The sequence below is a fragment of the Podarcis melisellensis genome (assembly GCF_964234715.1).
Source record: "Podarcis melisellensis genome assembly, chromosome: 11".
Taxonomy (NCBI): Eukaryota; Metazoa; Chordata; class Lepidosauria; order Squamata; family Lacertidae; genus Podarcis; species Podarcis melisellensis.
In genome coordinates this window covers 41,665,145-41,672,602 of record NC_138543.1, presented here as the reverse complement: position 1 = coordinate 41,672,602, position 7,458 = coordinate 41,665,145, and positions in this window count along the sequence as shown.

The following is a 7,458-nucleotide window of genomic DNA, read 5'->3' as shown; positions in this document are numbered from 1 at the left end:
CTCTACCCTTGAGCAATTGCTTCTCCCTGGCTTAGTGAATTGATCTTAATGTCATGACTCAACTTGTTTAAGTCACTCTGAAAGGGCTTCTGGGATCTGTAGAGCGGTGGCCTAGATGTGCATTGGAACATTCTCAAGAAACCAGTCTGGGAAGGCAAACTCTACTGCATATAGTATGTTTGTGAACTTCATCATATTAATATACTACTTCATACATCCTAGTCCTTAAGTGGGACAAACAGCATGTTTGATGGATTTAGTCTACTAAGTCTTAAACCCAGTTCCCTCAAAATTGAGGAAAGTGGCCCATAATCCAATTACGTACAGCAAAAGATGTAGCATGAAGGACATTGTTGTACAGCGGTTAGACTGCCAGACCAGGGATGCAGACACTCAGGGTCAAATTCCCATTCAGGCATGAAGTTCACAGAGTGACCTTGGGCAGGTAACTGTTATTTTATGTATTTATTTGGCACATTTCTTGCCTGGCCTTTAGATAACATGGAGTACGGGTAATCATGTATGTCACCTTGAACAAAAAGTACAATAAACAATGGCACCATGTAACGTAACGCATTGCATGCGAAAGTGTGTCCCATCAAATGTCCATTGACAGAACCATCAAGCAGCTGCAGACATGGATAAGAATTGAAATATATTGTCAGGTTTTACGAAAACGGGACAAATGCTCTCTGCCTTCTACAATGATTTATGGATGTCTGGAAGCTGGGAATCTCTTTGAGCATGGAATGACAAGTGAGAAGAACTCGCTCCACATTTTCACTAACTTCATATTGCGTGGGAAGGGGACTTTTAAGCAGGGCCTCTCCTGCTGTTCTGAACAGGTGCTCCCTAAAATGTGCCAAGATTTTTTAGTGATGCATTTTCTGGTGAGGACCTGTCCCCCTTCCAAGAACTCTGCATACCTTGGAAGAATAACACCCCATCCTTTAAGCAGCTTTTTTGTCTCCTGGCCTGAGGCAGATATTATTCTGCCCATCCATTCACCGATCTTACCTTCCACTTTTCTTCCTGACCCATCTCAAATTAAAACAGACCATAGCACAGAAACACACACATCGCAGATGAACGAATGCACAGGGACAACTACTAAGCACTGGCAAGGTAACTTTTGTTCTGGCAACATGTACAAGCACATGTAGAGCATTATGTTAAGTGGGCCAAAGCAGGAGGGCTTGCCAGGGCATCTATTGGTTGTGGGGGGATCCAATAAGCCCAGGTGATTGCTTGTTTCACACATACACACATGCTGTGAGGTCACAGAAGTGGCTTTTATGCTACTGTGTGCATCTGTGTTGGAGCCCCAGCTCCACTGGTTTATGTACTTGCCATTTCCCAGCTACGACCAAATGCTCCCTTCCCTCCTCAACACCAAACTGTGGCGCTGTATTCATATGGAAACACTTCCTCAGAGATCGGACGCCTTAGAGGCCAGCTGCATTTTTTTAAAAAACCAGCAAGTGTGATTCCAGCAAGATAACTAGTCTGCGAAGCAAAATTTGCTTCCAGTAAGCCTGGCAAGAGCCAGCAAGATCATATAGCAGCCAGCTTGTAACAAACATTTCACAACCATCCTTTCTTTCTTTCTAGTTCTAACTTATTCATTCAAAGCCCTTGGATTATTATTTTTATTTCTTGTACTGTGCTTCTCTTCAGTCAAAATAGCTCCCTGACCTAGTACTTTCCATCCCCATATTTAAATTAACACTCCAGACTAGGCTGAGTTATGTCTGCACCATATATCCTCTCATTATATTTTTATATCATTGCCAGAGATGACACAAGGCATTTTGCTGCCTGAGGCAAAGGACAAGATGGCGCCTCCCATTCCATGCACAAACACCAACTGGCCTGGCTTGGACTAGAATCTTCCACTGGACCTGAAGGCATCAGGCTAAGGCATGTGGTCAACATTTGCCACACTCAGTGTGCAGCAGCGGTGAAAAAGGCAAATTCCATGCTAGGGATTGTTAGGAAAGGAGACAAAAATAAAACTGCTGATCTCATAAGGCTGTTATACGAATCTTTGGTGTCACTGCATTTGGAATACTGTGTACGGTTCTGCCCACCTCATCTCAAAAAAAGAAGAAAGAAGAAAAGATAATGTGGAGTTGGGGAATGTTCAGAAAGGGCAGCCAAAATGATCAAGGGGATGAAACAATTTCCTTTTTTTGTGTGCTTTGACTGTATGCAACTTCTCTTTCTGCTAAAAGAGAAAGGTGGTCCTATGCCCGACTTTACAAGTGCAACTCTCTGTTCTGGAGGGCTGTCAGAAGACATCCATTTGAAGGCATCCTCTATGGTGTATGGAGTGGGTGTGAGTTTTCTTTTTTCTCATGTTCACAGATACATTTACAGCAGCATCCTGCACATACCTACTCAGAAGTTTGTCCCACTGAGTTAAAAAAGGCTTACTACCTGATAAGCAGATAGAGGATTGCAACCTAACTTGATTATAACAGGGCATGCCAATGTGAAATTGTGCACATTGCTGCATAAAATTTCCACGTTTCTTTGTAATCAGGAATCTCTGGAAAAAATCTTTGGAGATCATTTTGTACCTTGGAGCTCAAGTATACAATTTGTGCTAGCAACATTGGATTGTACATGGTTCCAGGAACTTAAAGGAAGTTTAGAACTCCTTGATTACAGGGAGCCTTACTTCTCAGCGTATCTATAGAAGTTCAGCCTGAAAGCCACTGTTAATACAGCCATGCCATCGAAAGCTTCCTGTATGTAATTTCTGTGTGAGGCTCCTGTTAAAGATAAAGGAGTGGGACCAATAAAAAAAGTGTTTGTTTGTGGCATTTACACTACTGCCTTTTAGCCATTTTCTGACTTGCCCACTGCCCCACCAGCCCCAATGACCACCTGCCACTGATTACTACTATAAGTAGGTGAGACAAGAGGAAGGGATTTATGATTACTGGAGTTTTTGGGTAAAGTAAGGAGCTTTGGGAGAGCCAGTGTGGCGTAGTGGTTAAGAGCGATAGACTCGTAATCTGGGGAACCGGGTTCGCGTCTCCGCTCCTCCACATGCAACTGCTGGGTGACCTTGGGCCAGTCACACTTCTCTGAAGTCTCTCAGCCCCACTCACCTCACAGAGTGTTTGTTATGGGGGAGGAAGGGAAAGGAGAATGTTAGCCGCTTTGAGACTCCTTCGGGTAGTGATAAAGCGGGTATCAAATCCAAACTCTTCTTCTTCTTTGGGTTGTTTAAACAGGCCTTCCTGAAGTTGGTGTCCTCCAGGTATTTTGAAATACAACTCCCATCAGACAACATAGCCAATGGTTAGCAATGATGCAAGTTGTAGCCCAAAACATCTTGAGGACATCAAGTTGAGGAAGGCTGCCCTGGGCACTTCCTATCCTCTTTCCAACACATCTTTTGCCATTAACCCCCTCCCCCCCAGTTTTTCTCCTATCCTTTGACCCCACAGGCAATCAGTGACATGCACTACTTCTCTTCCCGCCATTACTTAGAAAAAAACAGTTCAACATTCTACAACAATTCAAATACTTGATTCAGGAAAAAACCCATGTAAAAATATGAAGCATATAGACTTGAAAAAAAGAGGGGGGAAATGAACGCATTGCAGCATTATTTATTCTAAGTTGTGAATTTGAGTTTTCTTGGCACACGCCCTGGGATTGCTTCCTGTAGAATTTTGGGATTTTTGGCACAGAATCTTGACTCTCTTGCTCATAAGTAATGGCTAACCCAAGAACAGTCTGTCTTCACATTTTCCCTTGATTCTCAACATTCTGTTTTCAAAGCCAGAAGCAGGAACTCTACACTTTTTTTGTGGTTTTCATAATTTTCTAAATATATTCGGAAATGGCACTGTTTTCTCTTTCTTGATTTGTAGTTCTTAAAGTTCTTCCATTCTCTCAGAACCCCACCCCCCAAAGAAATTTCAGAAATCAGTCAGATGCCATCACCGGAAGGATACTGAATTAGAAATGGATATGTATAATATATCTCTATGTTTACTATTTTTAAGCAAGAGGAAAAGACTGGTGAGCAATCTGACCATATTTTCTGGAAGGTATTTTGAAAACCCATTATCCAGCAGGAATGAGCCATACATATGCAGATGCCCTGAATGTATTGGGCCCTACTCTGTGTCGGGCACAGAGAGACGTCTTGGGTCAATTCCATGCAAGCCCCCACTCAAATAGTTGGCCCAGCTTCCGCAGCACCAACCAGCTGTTAGAAGCAGTAAGTGGGGACTCAATCCAACTTTCTCTATGTGCTCCATTTTCCCGAACAGGTGATCAACCAGCCTGCTATCCAGCATGTTTTTACATGCAGGAACATGTGGGTTGGGGCCAATATGGCTTTTAAGTAAGTGCCGTGCATCACCAGCCTACCCCCTTTGGGATTCAGACAGCACTTTACAACTTGTACACACATTTTTGTTAATTACAACAGCCATCCTACAACTTTCGTTCCAGTCATTCAACAGTGAAACTCAGACAAGCACCTTAAGGGGGGAAGTGTCTGCCAGACAGCAGGCCTTTCCAAAAATAAGATTTGTACCATTACCGTTTGTTGTTGTAGCAAACAAGCGATGATCTATATACTGTTCATCTCGTTCCAAGCTGTTTTGCTACCAAGAGAAAATGATTTTCAAACATCCAACCGCACTAGGCTCACAGTGGCCTGGGCTTGAGCCAGCACATTCAAGAGAGGTACACCTTGGTCGAAAGCTCTGTAGTGTTGACAAGGTAAGGCTGCCAGGACCAAAGAGTTCAAATTCGTCTTGGCACCATGTGCTCGCTAGATATTTCACAGATGTATTGGGGAATGGGAAGCTGTTGAAGACGAATCTGTTTCTCTGGAAGTACATAAGCAACATATCTTCTGGAGAGTGCAGGCTGTCCAAAGGCAACCTGAGATCCAAACTGGAAGAAAAGAGGTGGCGATGCCAAGTATTTTCCAGTAAAGCAGATGAAAACGAATAAAGGAAAAACGCAAAAATGTCGGGGAGGGAGGCACACTCCCCCCCCCTTTTGTGTGAAAGAAACCAATAAAATTCTACAGCACAATCCCAGAAAGTGAAGAAAAGAAATCAAAAAATCGTGTCGCGTTGACTGGAAATGGGTAGCTACATTTATGGGAGGAGGTCTTATTAGTCAGCATGGCTGCAGGGTTTGGCTAGACCATAGGTAAGCTGGCTCTTGACTTAAGACAAGAATCAGCTGGAGGGGGGCCCCCTTTTTTGTTGACACTTTCAAGTCTGTTCAGTGAGTCATCGGCTGCCTCACAGGCACTTTAGAGTGGATTAATGCTTGACTTCCAGCTAACACATTAGACCTCTTAAAAAAAGAAGTTGTCAATAAACGATAAAGCTCTATTTCTATTACTTACATAAAATACTTGGTAGCCAACTGGATTGAATTTAATGGAAAGAAGTCCTATTGACTCAATGAATTAATTAATTAGGAAAAGGAGGAGCAGAGATACACAAAGAGTGGTTTTATTTTGCAGCGTAGTCCCCCCCCCCTTTGGAAAAACCCTTAATATCATATTTACATGTTATTTACTACACTGTACTGTAAGATGACACTAACAATATTTATAACCCCACCCTGAAAATCAAGTTATGTTCAGTGGCTTATAATCACACCACCCCTTTAAAAACAGAATGACAGATCAGTGACAAAAACCAGAATTTGCAAACTATGATGAAATTGTTCTCTTGCCTTTATCCCCAAGAACAACTGTCCTGTAACTGAAATAACATTTGGCTTTTTGTATTTTGAACATGTGAACTCTTTAGACTTCTGAATCAAACGCTTTCCTATGAACACTCTTCAAACAGCCGATCAGCTTATTTTTTTGGATTTTAAAAATTAGCAAATAATTTACGAAATTTAAAGAGACGTGTTATTTACAGCTGAGCTTTTTGGAGGATACACACACACCTAATGGCAGGATCACAGAATACTCTTTTAAATGTATGCAAGTAACTACGCATGCATAGAAAAGGACATGTGTATATGAACCAGTCTATTATGGATATGGCTGGCATCAGTTTTGTATTATTCCAGCAACAATTATACCAGCTGCTTGCAAGGGGGGAGGGAAGTATTGTGTGAATCGGCAGTCAGTGCTGATATGTCCCTAAGAATAAATGTCCATAGATTAAGTGTGCTGGCAATATTCTTCTGCTCGCATTACGGTACTTCCCCTTTCCCCTGGGATGAATTGCAAACTCAACCAGTGCAACTGGCACTAAACCAAGCATATTATGTAAAATAGCAACTAGAAGGGATAATACTGTGGGGATATAGGATTCCTTTCAGGATAAGAGTAAGCCCAAAGCAATCTTAAGTTATATGCAACATCACTACAACTTTGATTTCTTTCCACACCTTTAACCAATTTTTTAGAGATTCTCTAGAGACACAGCTTTTCAGGCAGCATGAAAATGAGAGGTCAAATAAACTCAACTGTTAATCTTCATATTCTTTAATCAAAGAATCAAGGTCATCTGACTTGCAGACCAGAATTGATGTAAACCAAAATGGACATGAAGCCTATTGCAGCGTTTGTTACAGAAGAAATGCAAGTTTAACTCATTGAAGCAGCCTTGGGACTACTCCGGGGTGGGAGCAGAGGCAAGACACTGAAAAGGCTGATATGTAACACAAAACCATGGTTTTAGCCATCAGACTCACACAGTCCATATCTTGCACAGTTGTGTGGACAGCTTTGGTAGAGTTTAGTTTTATTTTTTAAAGAATCCTGGCTTAACATTACACTCAAACCAGGGATCCTAGTACAAAACAAGCTCCGGTTGGTTTAACAACCCAGCTGGGATTCTTTAACACGGAAACAAAATCCTGCCAAAGAGCTTTGCCCAGCCATGCAGGAGGGAGGCGTGTGAACTCAAAGCTCTGCTCACACTCATTCAGGCTTGTCCATGTAGTGCTAAATGACAGACTGTTCATATTTATTTAGTTAAAAATATATACAGTCGTACCTCTGCTTACATATCCCTCTGGATACGTAAACTTCGGGTTGCGAACGCGGCAAACCCAGAAGTGTATACTTCCGTGTTTTGCCACACACGCAAGCGGAGAAGCACTCAATCGCGCTGCATGCATGCACAGAAGGGTCCTCCAGTTACAAAGTTTTCGGGATGCGGCGGGGCCTCCAGAACGGATCCCATTCGTAACCAGAGGTACCACTGTATACCACTTCAAATGATAACAGTCTCTAAGCCATTTTCATAAACATAATAAAGAATGCATTCAAATTACCAAAAACTAGATAAAAGTGAGACGTATCTTATAAATGAAACAGGAACAGCATATGTAATAAATAAAATAAAAATAAAGGCAGCCCCCCCCCCCCAAGCCTGGGTAGCCCTAAGTCTTTGAGAGCTGCTTAAAGGTCATCACTCCCTCTGCCTCACGCATTACAGG